The sequence below is a fragment of the Rhinopithecus bieti genome, unplaced genomic scaffold (genome assembly GCF_001698545.2).
Source record: "Rhinopithecus bieti isolate Rb0 unplaced genomic scaffold, ASM169854v2 scaffold_80089, whole genome shotgun sequence".
Lineage (NCBI taxonomy): Eukaryota > Metazoa > Chordata > Mammalia > Primates > Cercopithecidae > Rhinopithecus > Rhinopithecus bieti.
The window spans coordinates 344910-364501 of record NW_016830445.1 but is presented as its reverse complement, the minus strand read 5'-3'; the positions used below and the strand labels follow the sequence as shown (position 1 = coordinate 364501).

The 19592-nt window shown below is 42.0% G+C and overlaps 1 protein-coding gene across 3 annotated transcripts in view; it reads left to right on the top strand.

Annotated features, from left to right (window-relative positions):
* Window positions 1-6: 6 nt before the first annotated feature.
* Window positions 7-19592, top strand: part of MTMR1 (myotubularin related protein 1) — a 76225-nt gene continuing 56639 nt past the window's right edge. For all 3 annotated transcript variants that reach the window (XR_001884046.1, XM_017865542.1, XM_017865543.1), the window contains exons 1-2: window positions 7-21; window positions 5637-5742. The gene's annotated coding sequence lies outside the window, so the exon portion shown is untranslated. The remainder of the gene's footprint in view (window positions 22-5636; window positions 5743-19592) is intronic.

The following is a 19592-nucleotide window of genomic DNA, read 5'->3' as shown; positions in this document are numbered from 1 at the left end:
CAGCGTGGAGACCCTGGACAGGTAAGCGGGGCCCGGGCTGCCCCGGCCTCTCGCGCCCCTCTCTCGAGTGCCCCGCGCGAGGCCCGCCCGCCCCCTCCCCGGGCGCCGCGCAGGGCCTGGCCGAGGCGAGATGGGCTGCCCCTCTTCATCCGTCCCCTCGGGCCCCTCCTCCCCCAAAATCCCGGAAACCTCAGCGCCCCATCCGGGGGCTGCCGCCCTCGGACCTGCTGCGGGCCGCGCACCTGGCTCACTTCCGCCCCGAGAGCCCCAGCTCCTGGATCCCCGGGAGGGGCTTCGCAGCTGTCAAACCACTTCCCGCGCCGCCACCTGCTGCCCTTGGCGACCGCTTGGCTGTCCCTGCCCAGGTCACCAATTCTCTTGGGAGGGAGATCCCACCCGGGCTCTCCTCTTTTAGCATCACCTTGTTTCGTGTGGTTTTAAGACCCCAATTCCGCTGTGGCTGCTTAGGGTCTTTGATGGGGGATTGGGAGTGGGGATGGGAAGATGGGACCCCGCGGGCGTGGGAGCTGGTGCAGATCGAGGCAAAAATCTGAGATGGAAAACGTCCAAACTGCTCAGGAAGCAAGAAAACAGAACGGTTTACTTTCAGTTCTTCACACTTTGAGGGAACCAGTTTATTGTTTTCATGAGCACACAAGCAAGCCTACTGCTTCTGAGGCAGCTGCAGAACTAAGAGAAATCAGAAACATAAAGTGACCGTGTCTATCTGGGAGGGGCCACCCCATCCTCAGACGACAAGGGATGACCTATCCTGTAACCCAGAACATCCAGTTTTCCCACAACTTGGCCATTTCTCTGACACCAGAGTGCACTCAGGCAGCATGCACTGCTGTAATGTAGCTCAGTCAGTTTTACATGCCCATTCTTGCCTGTCTTGGTCATACCATTGTGCCAAACTTTTGGGAGTTTCCAAAAGCGCAGAAACAAGAAACATTCCCTTCACTTTTGTTTCTACCTCAGTGTAATTACAATATATTTTAATAAATTACCCAAGTGGTTAGTGTCACTGAAAACCAGTCAGAGCTAAGACAGCACTTGAAATGGTGAGGACTTCACACATCTGCAAATATTCAACCATACACGAGGTCTGGGCGATTCAGAGAATAGCACAACACGACTTTTGCTGTCTCACCATTTTGCTAGGCTTACCATCTAGTGGAGAATACAAACCAACCAACAGTGGAAATCGAATGTGATAAATGAGATAGGTGGTAGAGGCGAACACAGAAGTACTCAGGATGGGCATGCATCAGAATCATTTAAGGAGCCAAAGGAGACCAGAATGTGTCACCTCCAAATATGCCTCATCTTCTGATTTCCTTCAGAGATTTTGATGATCAGGGAAAGCCTGAGAAAGGTGACATTTGAGTAGTGCCCCCTAAGAGGCGAGGGATCCAGCCATACAGATACCTGGGGTCAGTGATAGTATTCTATTCAGAGGCCTGTGCAGAGCCCCTGAGGTGAGTGTGAGCCAAGTGTTCCTAGATCAGCAAGGAGACCAGGTGTCACTAGCAAGGAGGGAGCTAGAGACAAGTAAGGGATGACAGAAGTCACAGAGCCAGATGGTGGAGAGCCTCAGAGACCATGGGGAGTCATTGGGGACTTTGTGCAGAGGAGTGACATAATCTGTTGTAGATTTCAGTAGGCTCTCCATGGTGCTATGTGGACAATAGAGTGAAAGGGAAAGGAGTTGAAGCAGAGACTGGCAGTAGGAGGCTATTGTAAGCCAAGTGAGATGGTGGCTCAGGCCAGAGTGGAGCGGAGGAGGGGAGAAGTGGTCAGATTCTAGATGTAATTTGAAGACCTGCAGGGTAGAGCCAATGGGGTTTGCTGAAGATTGGTTGTTTGGTATGAGAGAAGAATCTGGGAGAGTTCCAGAACTTTAGCTTGTGGGAAAATTGTGTTGCTGAGATGGAGAGGTCTCTCTAAGATGGAGCAGGGTTAGAAAATATCAGGCTCTTCGCTCTGGACTTATTAATTTTGAGATGCCAATTATATGTCCCAGAATAGATGTCAAAGATATAGTTGTTCTATCTGAGCCTGGAGTTCAGGGTTGTCTGAGCTGGAGATTCAAACTGGGGAGTCATGGGCTTATAGGTGAGGCTTAAATACACGAGGCACGTGGAGTTCACAGAAGAATGATGAGGGTCTGGAAAGGGGAGTTGGACTAGGAATAGGGCTGGGTGGATTTTCAAGATACTTACCAGGTAAGAGTGACCCGACATGGTGACCATTCAGATGTGAGGGGGAAGTGCTGGGTGGGCTTCAAGACAAACCTCAGCTTTCTAGCATGTGGGGGAAGGGTAACTGGCTGTTCTGCGCCCTGAGTTAGGAAACACAGGAGCGGAGTAGGTTGTGGGGCTGAGCGGCTGATGCTGGTTTAGACAGGTTGAATTAGCAGGGTCTCTGGGCCAAACTAGTGGACGTGTCTTGTAGGAACATCAGCATTGAGATCAGGAGAGTCCAGTTTGGAGAAACAGAGCTGGGAGCCTCCAGCCTGTAAGTAGTTACTGACACCAGGAGTATAGAGGGCAATTGCACAGACTACAGAGAAGGGATGGGGGAGGAATCATGGCCTCCTTTCTCAGTTCTGTCATCTCAACAAGCTCAGATTCACAGTTTTCTTTGAAGAGTGACCTCTAGAATGGAACCTGGCTCTATGGGTGGGACTTGGCCATGTCCCTTGGACTATGGGGCCTTCACTTCTGCTCTGAATACTGTAATTAATAATGAGGAAGCTGTGGTCCTGTAAGAGGATGTGTCTTGCCAAAGATCATGGAGTTAGCTGGTGACAGAAGCAGGACTCATGTCCAGGCCTCCTGTCTGCTAGCCCACTATGTTTCACTGTGTGTAACTACATTGGCCAGGATGCTTCTGGTTGCAGGTGACAGAAACCACCGTTCAATCTAGCATAAGCCAAATGAGATGTCCTGGCTCACAGAACTGCTCCAGATAGGAGGAGAGATGGCCATAGGCACAGTTGAGGCCAGGATTGCAAACGGTGTTGTCGGGACTCCCCATCTCTCTCTCTCTTTTTTTTCCTCTCACTTTTAATCCCTGTGAGTTCCTTAAGATGGTGGGGGTGGGGTGGGGTGGGGTGGGGAGTGGCCTCCAGCAGCTCTGGATGCAGATCCATGTATTTCAGGATCCAAGAGGAAAGCCTGGGATTGGCTGGTCCTAGGTAACTCACCTACAAGTGGGAGCAGGTGGAGGAAGGGGTCAGCCTTCTTCTCCACTTTCCCCCACAGAAGCCTATGATGTGGGGAAGGGCGGTTCCCCAAAGTAAAGAGGAGGGTCCTTATCAGAAGAAGGGGGAAGGCATGCTGGGCAGGTGGTAATAACAGGTCACACTCATGCTCAACAGTTGGGTTTCTGCAGTTTCTTCCTGTGTTTGCAACTGGTGGGTGCTGACAGAAAAAGGCATTATGACAAGAAAAGTATGATATATGCGGGAATGAAAGTGACTTAACCTTTAAGAAGGAAACAAATTTCTCTCTTTTCCCTCCTTCTCCCCCTCAGGTCGAAATTGTGGTATATAGATTCCTGGCATGTGGTAGGAGTTTCTGCTCGTTCAGTATTTTCAACCACACAGATAACCTCTGGTCTGTTTTGATCAGAGACTGCAATTTGGATCACTAGCACAGAACTTCCGTTTTCTTTGTTTTACTCTTTGGGTCATTTTCCATATTGCCTGGGGATTCCAGGTGTTTCTGTCCTTCAGATACGTGAGTGTGGGTTTAATCAGTGATGTGATTTTTTTAAAAGGCCTGAAACATTCTTTACAGTGAAAGCTACCTGCAAGGTAAACTTTTGTCAGTATTCTTAGCCCTCTAGCTTGATTTCTTAGTGTTTTGCCGAATTGTGAGAGGAACCCGGCCTCTGGGGGCAATTGTTAAATCTCTCACTGCCTAGTTGGCTTATGTGGTCTTTTAGGTCAGGTGAGTACAGCCTGACCACTTGCCAGTCGTGTGACCTTGGGCAAAACTGGGCCTTAATTTTTTCATCTGTAAAATGGGTCACTGTGAGGCTGGGCAAGGCTACATGTGTGAAAATGCTTTGATGCCTCAGAGCTCTGTGGGAGTGAAAGATGACATTTTCTTTGCATTGCTGTGTTTTCATATAAAGCGGTTGGCTCGGATCTGTGCTGCTGGCTTCAGTGCAGTGAGTCAGTCACTATTGGTTGTTCCATGTCCTGTTGAGGACAGCTACTTTCTCACAGGGCATGCCACCTCTGTGCCTCAATTTTCTCTCCTCAAAGACAAGTCGTCTAGTCCCTGTTCTGCCTTCTCATCACACCATGGTTGTGAGGCTCTGATATAATAAAAACCATTTGTGCTTGTAATCCCAGCACTTTGGGAGGCCAAGGCAGGCAGATCACCTGAGGTCAGGAGTTCGAGACCAGCCTGGCCAACACGGTGAAAACCCATATCTACTAAAAAATACAAAAATTAGCCAGGCATGATGGCACACGCCTGTAATCCCAGCTACTAGGGAGGCTGAGGCAGGAGTTGAATTTGCTTGAACCCAGCAAGGGCGAAAGGTTACAGTGGGCCGAGATCGCCCGCCCACCCCTGGCACTCCCGCCTGTGGCTGACAGAGCCAAGACTCTGTTCAAAACCACCAAAACAACCACAAACCGAAAATAAAAAAATAAAAACCCATTTGTAAGTTCGTCCCAAGCACTGCCTATAGAAAGTGTAAGGTATTGTATAATACTTACACAGGGAGAACCCTGTCATTTTTCCCTAGTCGCTTAATTTTATAAATCAATCTCATGATCTTCTTCTGAAGTACTTTGCTTCACTCAAAAGTACCACTATTTTCTAGATTAAAACTAGCAACATGAAAATTGACCCTTGAAGTTTGCAAAAGCACTATGCTGTAAGATAAATATTTTCAACATATTTCTCCCGGGTGGCCGTGCGGCCCCGGCCCCATGGCTTCCATGCCTCGCTCATCCTAGCACTCTTGGGAGGCTAAGGCAGGTGGACCCTCACCTTGACTGCCAGCGAATTCAAGACTAGCCTGGGAAACAGTGGCACAAACTCATGTCCTACACACCACCACACCACAAACCCAGCCCCGGGCCATCGGGCTGGCATTGCCCTTGCTCAGTGGGCCGCTACATGGGAGGCTCCTGAGGTTGGGAGGATCTCTGTGAACTGGACAGGTTGCAGTGAGCTGAGATTGCGCACTGCAAACTCCAAGCCCCCCCTGGGCGACAGCCACGTGAGACCCATCTCAAAAAAAAAAAAAAACAAAAAACAGACACGTATTCTTCTGTATAATTTTAATAGCAGGTCAAAATTCCATTAAATGGTAAAGAATCAGTAAGCTTAACTAAGCACGCTAGGGAAATGCTTCAACGTTTCTTTCAGAAAAGGCTTCGGGTGGATTTGATTTTAAATAACCTGCGGTATATCTCTCTCCTGGAACCTAATCTTATTTCCTAGTTGTCAGTTGCTATTTCAGTTCTTAGATTAAATGTAAAGGTAACCAAAGAGTCTAGTTAGTTCATCTAAAAAAAGAAGTATTATCATATTCCTATTCAGTGCTAGTTTTTTCACTGAGATCCTATGATATAACATTTTGTAATCCATGCTATTTTTTTTTAGTCCTACAGGATCACATGTTGAATGGTGTAAACAGCTTATAGCTGCTACAATTTCTAGTCAGATTTCAGGTTCAGTGACATCAGAAAATGTATCCAGAGATTACAAGGTAAGCAACATTGAGTGTTTAATTCATTTTCAGTATGCTAAGTAGCCAAGAAGCTTTGCAGTTTTAATTCAAGTGAGCCGTTGGCCCTTTGATGCAACATGGCCATTTGCTCGAGAATAAGGACGAGAGGTTCTCTGTTGTTAGATCTAAAATGTAGAAGAGAAATTTTACCAGTATCCAGTACATATAGTCATAGTTTTGTAATTGAAAGGAGAAGCTGTCTTTAGATGACAATGATTCTTTTAAAAATCAAGTTCCATTTTATAATAATAAATGCATATAGCTTCTTTGTTAGTATTGTGAGTTTCAGAAAATATCTTGATGTACAATACTTCCCTAACTTCACAATTTTTTAATGTATTATCTGTGAGTATTCAGCATTAACATGTGATACTAGAATGTGTAAAACCTTTCCAAAATCTCAAAAGAGTATTGTATGGGCAGCCTCATTTTCAGTCCTTACTGAAGTGAAAATCTTTTGTTTATTTTAAAAGTTAGATTCCCTGCTTATTCTAAATTTAACTGATAAGCTCCTTGTCAGCAGAGACTAGGGCAGTTTTACTCACCACTGGCTTCCCAGGCAAAATCCTGGAGCATAATGGTTGCTCAATAAATATTGAATCAATTAACAAACCAAAAAAAATCGCTTGCTCCATCTTTGTTAAGGCTAAAGACTAACTTCGTTTTAACGTCAATAAACTATTAATAGGTACATTAAATGAAATCACATTTATATTTCAGTAGTGATGTTTGCCTAAATTGAGGTTTCTGTTTATTAGTAGTCATTTTTGCCTGCTAGTAAGAGATGATTGATTTTTCACAAGTGTGTGTAAAATGCATTTGATATCCCAGACTACCATTAGTTAACAATCTCTCAAAATCATGGTCCTTGCCAGACATCAGATCTTACAAATATCAAGAATTACAGTAAAGATCCGAATTAATTCTTAGTAGGTGCTCCTTGTTGAGGAGCTTTATCTTCAGTTTCTCTTTAGAGCTCATAGGGTAATAACAAGTGCAGAAACAGGCTCAGGAGGCCAACTAATTGAGATTTGGCTATGGTGCTGTCTCTTGCTTCATCCAAACTGGCAGCTGCTGTTGATTATGCCTACCAAAGGAAGGCATAGCTGTGGATTAGCAGAAATTGGATAATCTGCCCAGCTAGAAGACAGTATATTTCTTAATAGTTTTTCCTGCTATCTGGTGTTCATGTTTGCCCATAAAAGAGCAGCTAGGGCTCCTGGACCTTAAAACCTGGCCGGACAAACACACTGTCTCCAGGTGGGAGAAGCATTTTTTGCATCACCGATGCGTGAATGACTGGTCACTGACCAGCTGTGGATTGCACCAGTTCCAGTTGCTCTATTGCCTGCACCTTAGCTGAGAAACTGCCTGCTGAGTAGAGAGACTTAAGAACCCATATTAGCACAGAATAGCTGTCACACCTTGGGGTGATTTTCTTTATGGACAATTATGAGTTAACTGTAATGTTTTCATTAAGGTTGAATAGTTGTTAGTGTTGTGTGTGTCCTATAAAAGATTGGATGTCGACTGTGTGCATAGCTTTCTAACATTACATGAATAGATCATACTGAATCTGTACTTTAACATGAAGCAACTAAGTTTTTTCAATCTTAGTCTATTTACAAATTTTGTGTAGCAGAATTAGCTCATGTTGGAATGGTTGAACAGATGGTATTCAGAAAAAATAAGGCTTTCTTTCTTTTGGAAATTAAGTTCCTACATCAGATCATAGCTAAAGTCTTTGATGAATTATTGTAAGGGAGCATGTTTTATAATTGTCTTTGTTATATTTGCCCTGTAGCTAAATCTGAAAAGTTGGTGTTAAATTTATAATTGAGGGGTTGTTACACTTTCTTCAAGGAGAGGTTTTTTTTATGTAATAAATAAAATATTTCTAAACCACAAAGATAATTGTACATGTTCCCTATAAAGTAGTTCTTAAAATCAGGGTAACCAAAATGGGCCTTTGGGACTCTGCTGGCATGGGAGCTATTGCATGGGGTTGACCCTGAAGATCCAGATAAAGTTCCTTGAGGATTTAAGTTGCATTCATCAGTTGATATTTGAAATTATCTATTGTGTAAATGTCTTATTTGAAATACACACTTAATTTGGGGGCTAATTTATTATAGATTAGACTCAACGTCAGTAATTAAGTGGGAGCAGATGTTTATATGGAGCAGAGCGCTTGGCATCTTATTTGAAATGACGATTGTCTTCTGTGTTGTAACAGGCTGTCGAGAATGGTTCTATGTCATCATCATCATTATCAACCCTCTAACATATATAAGCTCTGTGGTTTTGTAATGCTTTTTGACATGTCATCCATTTAAGCCTTAAAACAACCCAGTGAACCTGGGTGTGGTGGCCTGTAGTCTCAGCTACTTGGAAGGCTAAGATGGGAGGATCACTTGAATCCAGGAATTCAAGGCTGCAGTGTGCTGCGATCGCATTTGTGAAAAGCCAATGCATTCTAGCCTGGACAACATAGAGAGATCCTGCTTCTTTAAAAAAGTCCATTGAGGTAGCTATTATTACAATCATCATTTAACAGATGAGGAAACCGAGGCCTAGAGAGGTGAAATGACTTGCTTAGGGTCATACAGTTAGACTTGGGATTTGAACTCAAGTCATCCTATTGAAAAGCTAGAGTGATTTTAAGATTTTGTCCTACCCCATTCCCATCCACTGCTTTTCATTCTTTCTTTCTTCTTCTTCTTCTTCTTCTTAATAGAGATGGGGTCTCACTATGTTGTCCAGGCTGGTCTTGAACTCCTGGGCTCAAGTGATCCTCCCACCTTGGCCTCCCAAAGTGCTGGGATTACAGGTGTCAGCCACCACACCTGGCCTCATCCACTGTTTTTCAAAATGTGACCCTTGGGTCTTCCGAAAACAGCATTCCCTGGAGTACCTGTAAAAATGCAGCTTCCTGGGCTCCATTCCAGATTTACTGAATCAGAGTCTCTGAGGCAAGGAAACAAGAGTCTCATATATTTCTTATGCATGATAAAATCTGAAAACCTAGGCTTCCTGAGTTTATATCTGTTGAAATTGGTGATTGGACCCTGTATTTCTGGTATATTACTAAGAATCTGAATAATTAGCAACTCAGATATTGGAGAATAATTATTTCATTATTTACTCATATAATAAATTGTCAGCCCAGGGTCAGCTCATCTTTTCTTTTTTTTTTTTTTGAGACGGAGTCTCGCTCTGTCGCCCAGGCTGGAGTGCTGTGGCCGGATCTCAGCTCACTGCAAGCTCCGCCTCCCGGGTTCACGCCATTCTCCTGTCTCAGCCTCCCGGGTAGCTGGGACTACAGGTGCCTGCCACCACTGCTGCCTAAATTTTTTTTATTTTTATTAGAGACGGGGTTTCACCATGTTAGCCAGGATGGTCTTGATCTCCTGACCTCGTGATCCGCCCGTCTCGGCCTCCCAAAGTGCTGGGATTACAGGCTTGAGCCACCGCGCCCGGCCTGGGTCAGCTCATCTAAAGTACGGAATATCGCTGGTATCACATGAGATGAGTTTAGACAGTATGTCCATGGACATATTTTAGTAGCTATGTAATTATTTTCTTGTGTATTAGAAAAATCAGCACATCAGGCTTGTGATTTAGTGGATGTTATGGCTTAGAGCAGGCAAAGTATTAAAAAGGAATAGATTTTAAATCAATATAAAGATAAGTATAAAATTAGTATGGGCAGTTTGCAGATACAGCAAACCAAACTTGTTGAGGTGGTATGTGAAATGGCAAGTTTGGCAAGCATTGTCCCAGCTGAAAGAGTGGATAGCTATTATACTGAATTGTGGGGCAGCTAAATTAATAAGTGCCTGATTTAATACCGAGTCGTCCTGAAGACTGGCCTGATAATTAAGACTATTAGACAAAATGTAATAAAATATTTGTTTTGCTTGTCCCCCCTCCACTACCAACTCAATTGCTTTCATTTTTACTAGGCTAACAAATGGTAAAAAATCTCTCTTGAATTTGTCAGAAATTTTAAGAAGAAAATTCGAATGTAATCTGTAGATTAGATGAAATAATGCAGTTAAAATGGAAACATTTTTAGGAACTATTGGTAGAAGTGACATAGTTGATCACAGCTTCCATTGTTTGGAAAGTAGGACTAGGCTATGAAAAGAGAACATGATGGGGTGGTATAAACAATATTGGTTAGCTTGTGACCTTGTATAGTCTCTCAGGCTCAGTTTCCTTATCTGGAAGGATAAAGGGACTTGGATTAGATTATTCACTTCTAAATGCCTTTCTTGCTAGAACATTATTCAATTGTGTTCAAAAGAATTTGATTTGGGCCAGCTTTATGAAAATTAGGACACTATAGTTTTATTATTATTATTATTATACTTTAAGTTCTAGGGTACATGTGCACAACATGCAGGTTTGTTACATGTGTATACATGTGCCATGTTGGTGTGTTGCACCCATTAACTCGTCATTTACATTAGGTATATCTCCTAATGCTATCCTTCCCCCCCACTCCCCACAGTAGGACCTGGTGTGTGATGTTCCCCTTCCTGAGGACACTATAGTTTTAATGTGATCATCTTCCTTCCTCTTGCTTCATCATTATCATCACCTCTTCTCTGTTCTCCTTCCCTCACCTACGCACACACAGTAGCTATATCTCTTCTCTAAACATTCTGAAGAAAAATGAGAAAATGGCGAGGACCTTGTACTAAGTTTGATCATTGGATAGGATAGTACAGTAATTACGTTTGGAGGGAAGTCGAAGGCAGAGTATAGGAAAGGCTTCATTGTGCTTGAGCTGAGTCTTGGTTAACATTTCTTAAATTGGGCCCTAGTCTATGAAAAGGGAAACTTTAGCATGAACTTTCAAAATCTACGTCTGTAATCTATAGCCTGGCCTCGTGACTTACAAATCAGAGGTTGCAAACTCAGATGCCTTCATGGGACAGTTCACAAATCTAGGCAGACATGGAGGAGTGCTGTAGAGAACTGGAGAGTATGGAATGCCCACCTAAGAGCAATTAATTTTTTTTAAAAAACCTATGGTACCATAGGCCTCCAGTTTGTAACCACTGTAATAGATACAAGAGTGCTATCCTATCATTGTTTTTGGGAAATACTTATTTCTTAAAATGTTAAGATTTAGACTTCTGTTTCTGGAAAACATGGAGCAAATATATTTTCTCTTATTCTTCTTACTAAGTACAACTAAAACCTTGGATATTATCTACAAAATAAACATAAGAATACTCTGAAAGGTAGAAAAGGCAGACTAGCTAGGGACCTCAAGACCCAGGGAATGACATGGTTGTGAGTTTCCTGGGTTTGTTTTTGCCGCATATGTCCCAGACTCATTGCTGAAGAAACCAGTGAGTCAGAAATGCCAACAGGCGCAGATAAGAAAAGCCTACTCTGTCTAGCCAGAGGACCAGGAAAGGGGCACCTAGCAAAAAGAAAACACACTAACTACTCTACTCCAGCCAAACACCACAGAAAAAAATTATGACCCACACCCACCCCACCAACAAAGCCAGTTGGGAGAGCCTGATTTCGACCTTTGCCAGGTTATACTGAGGCATACCAACTCCCTGGAGTGGTGGTGGTATTAGGGGAGACCTGGTGAAGAGTCATGACTTTCACTGTCATCCGTTGGTAGACAGGTTGCCCCTTCTAGTGTGGTGTCAGTAGAGACCATATCAAGGGCAACAATGAGGCACCCCTTTTTCTCTCAGCCAGGGAGGTTTCTGTGGGAGCTAGAACTCTCACCCCTGCTCAGCAGTAATGAGGAGCCCTCCACTCTGCAGTGTCAGTGGAGGCTGAGTAGGGAACCTGGACTCCTACCCCTATCTAGAAGTAATGAAGTAGTGCCCCTCTTCTCTTAGAGCAGTGTCAGAGAAAGCCAGCTTAAACAGAAGGTTTGAATAAGATCCAGAGTCTTAAAACATAATGCCCCAACTGTGCAGATGTTAATGAAAAATCACTCGTTATACTAAGAATAAGGAAGATCTCAAACTGAATGAAAAAAGAGAATCAATAGATGTCAAAACTGAGATGATAGAGATGTTAGATTTTAAAGAAGTCATCATAAAATTGCTTTTTTATAAGCAATAAGCAGTTACAGATACGCTTGAAACAAACAATGAAAAAAAAAAAGAAAAGTTTCCACAAAGAAATGTAAGAGACAAAGAAGAACCAGATGGAAATTTTAAAACTAGAAAATACAATAAATGAAATAAACTCAAAGGATAGGTTCAACACCATAGTAGAGAGGACAGACAAAAAGAATCTGTGAACTTGAAAATCGAACAATAGAAATTACCCAATTTGAGTAACAGAGATAAATGAACAGAGCCTCAGGGACTTGTGGGAGTATAACAAAAGATCTAACACTTATGTCATCAAAGTCCCAAAGGAGAGAGAGGGGATGGGGCTGAAAAAGCACCTGAAGAAGTAATGGCTGAAAGCTCCCCAAATTTGGCAAAACACGTAAGCCTACAGATTCAAGAAGCTGAGTGAATCCCAAATGAGAGAAATCCCCCCAGATTCACACAAAGACACATTGTAGTCAAATTTCTGAAAACTGAAAACAAAGAAAAAATATTGAAAGTAGTAAGAGAAATAACACTTTACCTATAAGAAAAATTAATTCTAATGACAGTGGATTTTTTCATCAGAAACCATGAAGGTCAGAAGGAAGTGGCACAACATTTTTCAAGTGCCAAAAGAAAAAAAGTCAACCATGTAAAAATATGCTACAGGAATGAAGAGGAAATCAAGACATTTTCAGATGAAGGAAAACTGGAAGAGAAGTTGTCACTAGCGTACCTATCCTAAAAGAATGGCTAAAGAAAGTTCTCTGAACAGAAAGGAAGCAATAAAAGGAGGAATCCTGAGACACCAGGAAGGAAGAAAGAACACAGCAAAAAAACCTCCTAAAACTAATAAGTGAGTTTAGCAAGGTCACAGGATACAAGACAATATAGATATAAGATTAATATACAAAAGTCAGTTGCATTTCTATGTACTAGCAACACGTGGAGACCAACATTAAAAACACAGTGCCATTTACATTAGTATTATAACAATGAAATACTTAGGTATTGTCTTAGTCCATTTTCTGCTGCTGTAACAGAATGCCACAGACTGGGTAATTTATAAAGAAAATAAATGTACTACTTTCAGTTCTAGAGGCTAGGAAGTCCAAGTATGAGGGGTGAGCATCTGGTCGGGGCCTTCCTGCTGCGTCATGACATGGCAGGAGACATCACATGGCAAGATAGAGCAAACCTGCTAGCTCAGATCTCTCTTCTTATAAAGTCACCAGTCCCATCATGGAAGCCCTACCCTAATGACCATATCTAATCCCAATTACTTTCCAAAGGCCCTACCTTCAATAAACATGAATTTGGGGATTTGGTTTCCAATACATGAAATTTAGGGCACGTGTTTGAACCCCTACAGTGGCTGTACCATTTTACATTCCTTCCAACAGTACACAAGGGTTCTAATTTCTTGATGTTCTTGCCAACACTTGTTATTTGTGATGTTTGTGGTTTTTGTTGTTGCTGTTGAGATGTAGGAGGTTTTTTTTTTTTTATGTGTTCTAGATATTAATATTTTCTTATGAAATTTTGGCGATGTATTCCAATCATAGCAAGTATAAATCTAATAAGACATGAACAGGACTCATATGCTGAAAACTACCAAATATTGATTAAAGAAATCAAAGAAGATCTAAATTAATGGATACATACAGCGTTGTTCATGTATTTGGATGATTCAATATAGGAAAAATGTCACTTCTCCCCTAATTGATATACACATTTAGCACAATTCCTATCAAAATCCCAGAAAGATTTTTTGTAGATATAGATTTAAAACTTATATGGAAAGGCAAAGGAACTGAAGTAGCTGAAACAATTTTGAAGAATAAAGTGGGAAGAATCAGTCTAAATGACTTCAAGACATGTCGTATAGGTACAGTAATCAAGACTATGGCAGAGGTACAGACACATAGATCAATGAAACAGAGCAGAGAACCTACAAGTCATCCCACAGAAATATGCTCAACTGATTTTTTTTTTTCCACCAAGACATGAAAACAATTTAATGGTTGAAAGATAGACTTTTCAACAAATGCTGCTGGAGTAATTGGACATCTATAGACAAACAAACAAACAAACAAAATATCTTGATCTAAGTCTCACATCTTATACAAAAATTAACTCAAAATGAATCACAAACTTAAAAATATAAAACTTTTAGAGAAAAAAGAAAACCTTAAGGATCTGGGGCTAGATAAATCATTCTTCTTAAACTTTACACCAAAAGCACAATCCATAAAAGGAAAAATTGATCAAAATGTAAAACCTTTGCTCTATGAAAGACTCGGTTAAGATGAAAAGACAAGCTACAGAGTGGAAGAAAATAGATCCATACCTCATATCTGACAGATGACTAGTATTTAGAATATATAAGGAATATTTGAAACTCGACAGTAAAAACATCAAACCATCCAATTAGAAAATGAGCAAAAAATATGAAGCATCTCAACAAAGAAGATTATACACATGGCAGGTAAGCACATGAAAAGACGTTCAGGATCATTTCTCAATAGGGGAATGTAAATTAAAGTCACAGTGAGATATCACTACATCCTATCGGAATGGTTAGAAATTTTTGAAAAGTGACAACACCAAATGTGGAGAACCAGATTATTCACTGATTGCTGATGGGAATGTAAAATGGTACAGCCACTCTGGAAAACAGTCTGGCAGTTTCTTAAAAACGAAATGTGCACCTGCCATATGACCGAACAATTGTACTCCTGGGCATTTGTCCAAGACAAATTAAATCTTATGTTTGCATAAAAACCTGTACATGAATGTTTTAACAATTTTATTCATAATCGCCAAAAACTGGAACCCACCCAGATGTTCTTCATCAGGTGTATTGTTAAACAAATTGTAGTACATCCATGCTATGGACTATATTACTCAACAATAAAAAGAAATAATGATACACACAAGCAACTTGGATGAATCTTAAAGGAATTACGTGAGTAAAATAATGACAGTACCAAAAGGTTACATACTGTATGACTTCATTGATATGACATTCTTCAAATGGCAAAGTGATAGAAATAAAGATAGATGAATGGTTGCCAGGGGCCAAGAAGAGAGGAAAGCAGGGAGGGGAGTAAAATGTGGCTATAAAAGGTCAACAGTAGAGTCCATTGTAGTGATGACATTTTTCTACATCTTGATTGTAATCAATGCCAATATCCTGGGTCTGATATTGTACTATAGTTTTGTAATATGCTACAATTGAGGAAATTGGGTGACTGGTACATGGAATCTGTATTATTTCTCACAACTGCATGTGGTTCTGCAATTATCCCAAAATTTAAAGTTTAATTTTAAAAGTCAAGATTTTTAGACTGCTGAATGATTCTATATTGCATGTAAAATTTGTATCATTGTATTTATAACAACTGAAAATACAGTTATGCTAAAAAAGATGTTAGAAGTTAACTATTATGTTTCTTATAATAAATTTAGTTAACAACAAGAATATCAACAATTATCCTTCTACTAGTCAATTAACAATATACTCATTACTTTTGTAAATGGAAATTGGGCCAGCATACTTCAGCCAGGATAGAAACGAACAGCTCATTTGCCACATTTCATGGTGGGCCTTAAGAGTGATTGTTTCAGTCAAGATTTGACAAAGGTATCAGGTAAGGTTTAGGTGTGACTAATTTCCCAAAAACCAGGGTTGTACTTTTTTTTTTTTTTCTTTTGGAGATAGGGTCTTGCTCTGTTGCCCAGGTTGGAGTGCAGTGGCACCATCAAGGCTCACTGCAGCTTTGACCTCCTAGGCTCAAGTGATCATCCCGCCTTGGCCTCCTGAGTAGCTGGGACTACAGGCATGTGTCACCACACCCAGCTAATTTTTATTTTTTGTAGAGATGGAGTCTCCTTATGTTACCTGGGCTGGTCTCGGACTCCTGGACTCAAGCAGTCCTTCTGCCTTGGCCTCCCAAAGTACTGGGAAGCCAAGGTGTAAGCCACTGCACCTGGCCCAGGGTTGTATTTTGATGACGTTGTTAAAAAATGTATTGGGAAGACTATTTTAGATTTTTATTGGCCTGCATGGACTTCTGGTTATTGAGGCTTCAATAAACATGCTCAGTTTTACTAGAGCAAGAACCATCTCCTGACTGACGGTCCCAACTTCTTAGCAGAGTAAAACCTTTTTTTTAAAATACGTATTTTGTAGCAATCTGATTGCTAAAGGAAAAATATTTATAGACTTTATGCCTAAGGCAGAAAATAGTGGAGTTTTTACTCCAATATTACAATGTTTTATTGAGAAGAAGCCTCTTGGGGCATACGTTCAAAGACAACTAATTTATAAAAAAACTGATATTTATTTGACTTAGAATTTTCTCATGTGCTTTATCCAAAAGATAAAATTTGGAGTCAGAACACTTTACCTTGGATCCCAGCCCCGTAACTAACAAGCTGCCTAACAAGTTAGTTGACCTTGTTGAGTCTCAGTGTCTTCATCTGTATAATGGATATTAAAACAGAGATTGAATATATTAAATGAGGTGACATATGGATGGAACACAAATGCTCATTTACTGTACGCTGTTACTCTACAAAAATATAATGTGTAAGAACAAATACAAGAGGAGTGTGTTGTCATTGCTGAACACTACTCCACTTCCAGAAACATGATGTGAGTACCTATTATGTGCAAGGGGCTGGGCTGGGCTGGGCTGCATGGGGTTCATAGTCAGGCCAAGAGACACAGAAAATTACAGTACGAGTTGGCCTGTGGTAAGTGTTAAAATAGACATGTAAACAAGTTGTGGTGGAAGGAGAGAGCAGGGCAGAGTAGGGCATTCTGGGAGTTAAGGGTCTTTGTCAGCTCCCTCAAAAAGGGAAACAGATTTAGGTGGGGCTGTGTTGGGGTCAGGAGCATGCTTGCTAAAGCCAGCCAGCTTTGGTTTGAATTCCTGCTGTGCTGCCGCTGGCTATATGGCCTAGGGCAAGTTACCATGCCTCTCACTGCCTCAGTTCCCTTGTTTGTCATATGGGTGGCTGGGAGGGTTGAGCTAACTCATAAAGCATTTAGTACTGTACCTGGTGTAATAGTAAGCCTTCAGTAACTGCTTGTTATTATTTGTAGTACTAGTACTGGCTGCATTTGAAAACTTTCTGAAATACTTTCGCACTTTGGGGATTTCAGGGTGTCAACTGTTACCTTTTCAAGAATTAAAACTGGAGCCAAACAGTTTAGACCAAAGTATCAGCTTTATTCATTGACAAAAGTTGGCTGGGAGGGGCTGATTTAGGTGGGCTGCCTCGTTCATCATTCTAGAGTTAAACATGTGCACCCAAAGGTAGCCCTGGACAACTGCAGCCAATCTCTCCGGGCAGGGCCCACATAGGTGAAATCTCCACAGGCTTGGAAGACCAGGCTGTACTCTCAGGGTCTCTCTGGCAGGCAGATCCTAGAAGGGCAAAGTATACTGGCTCCCTTACCCAAGTCCACCCAAAGCAAGTGGTCAACAGAAGCCCTCACCTCACTGCTTGGGAGTGCCCTGAAGGACAGAGGAAGGGAGTTTTATTCCCAACACAAACTTTCACACAAATTTGAATTTTGTTACTTTTTCTTGATTTAGTGAAAGCCATTGAGAGCACGACAAGGGCCAGTAACATTAACTTTGGCGCTGTATGCTTGCTTTCTTAAATAGATTAAGATCACTATCAACTGTTTTTGCACCTTCTCATAGGTTCTTGACATGTTTAGGAGTTGAGGGAGGGGATGTGGGGTGTGTGAAAATAGTTGTGGCACAAGTTGGGGCAGCTGAGACTCATCAACTGGAAGAGGTTACTTATCCACCCCAGGTACAATTGTCTTAACTGATTTAACTCTGCCAACAATCTGCAAGGGAGGTGCACTCGACATCTCCCATTTAGAGAAGAGGAGACTAAGATTCCAAGCTGGGGGTGTGTGGCTCGCCTGAGGTCCTGTGGCCAGTAAGTAGGTGCTGGAGCTGGGATTTCACTCTGGAGTGTGTTCTTTTAACCACTATGCCGATTTATCTCCCTTAGCCTCAGTTTGGGAGATGTTTTCTTTAGTCTTCTACTGAGGCCTAGATACCCCAAATCCTTGGGAGTTGGGAACTGGTAGGGTCCTGGCAGTCATCCCATAGACTCCCCTCATTTTATGTGTCGAAAGTGAGGCCCAGAATGCAGGCATTAGGAAGCTGTGTATCATCAGCGAGAGCTGGCTTCCAGGCCTCCTGGCTTACAACCTATTTTCCTATGACTTCCATCAGAATCACATTTAAGAAAAAAATGAAGCTCTGTGCATGTGTTTGAAATGGCTTATTTCAGGAGAGGGACATGGTGATCCAGAGAAAACATAATAGGTATCAACTTAGAGACTTTTGGGTAAGCCTCCATTGACCTTCTCCCCTCAACAATACCAAGAACACCGAGGATTTCATGGCAGTAGGCAAAGAATTATGTGAGTTTAAAAGCAGATTATCATCTCACCCCTTTGCACCCTTTTTCAAGTTAGTTTCTCCTTCTAGTGGCAAAGGCCTATTGACAAGGAGTTATAACTCCCATATATGAGGTTTGTGTTAGGCTGTTCTCACATTGCTATAAAGAAATACCTGAGACTGGGTAATTTGTAAAGAGGTTTACTGGGCTCACAGTTCTGTAGGTTTAACAGGAAGCATAGTGCTGGGATCTGCGTGGCTTCTGGGGAGGCCTCAGGAAGCTCACAATCATGGTGGAAAGCAAAGGAGATGCTGCTGTCCTCACATGGCCAGAGTGGGAGCAAGGCAGCGGGAGGTAGCACACACTGTTAAATAGCCAGATCTCAAAAGCATTCATTCACTAGCTCAAAGACAGTGCCCAGCCGTGAGAGATCCACCCTCATGACCCAAACACCTCCCACCAAGCCCCACCTCCAACACTGGGGATTAGAATCCAACATGAGATTTAGAGGGGACAACGTCCAAATCATATCAAGGTTCAGTTGCACAATTTGGTTCTGCAGTGGACAATATTTTCGTAAAGATTTTATTGTGAATGTTATTTTTTAGTTTTCAGTTTTTACTATCAATTTATAGACAAAGCATCAAAACATTAATTGTAGTTACAGAATGGAGGTTGGGAGGTAGAGAGGTGGAGGAAGGGTTAGTGGTATTGATTTCTTCAAAAAACCTGAAGGGAGTTAAGAGATATTTAACATTTGAGGAGTCAAAATAGGTTTAGGGCTGTAGTTTAAACGGTCTGATGATAGAGGCGCCATGCTGAGGCAGTATAGTAGAGTTGTTACGGGCACAAATCCAGAACTAGACTTCTGGGGTTTAACTACTTGCTCTGCCACCTTGAACTCAGCCAGGTTACTTAAACTGCGCCTTGGTTTTCTTGTCAAAACATGGGACCAGTAATAGGTGTTTTTTTTTGTTTTTGTTTTTGGTTTTGTTTTGTTTCGTTTGAAACAGAGTCTGGCTCTTGCCCAGGCTGGAGTGCAGTGGTGTGATCTCGGCTCCCTGCAACCTCCGCCTCCCAGGTTCAAGTGATTCTCCTGCCTCAGCCTCCCAAGTAGGTGGAATTACAGGTGCCTGGCACCACGCCCAGCTAATTTTCTGTATTTTTAGTAGAGATGGGGTTTCACCATGTTGGTCAGGCTGGTCTCGAACTCCTGACTTCAAGTGATCCACTTGCCTCAGCCTCCCAAAGTGCTGGGATTACAGACGTGAGCCACTGCGCCCGTCCATAATAGTTTTTATCTTA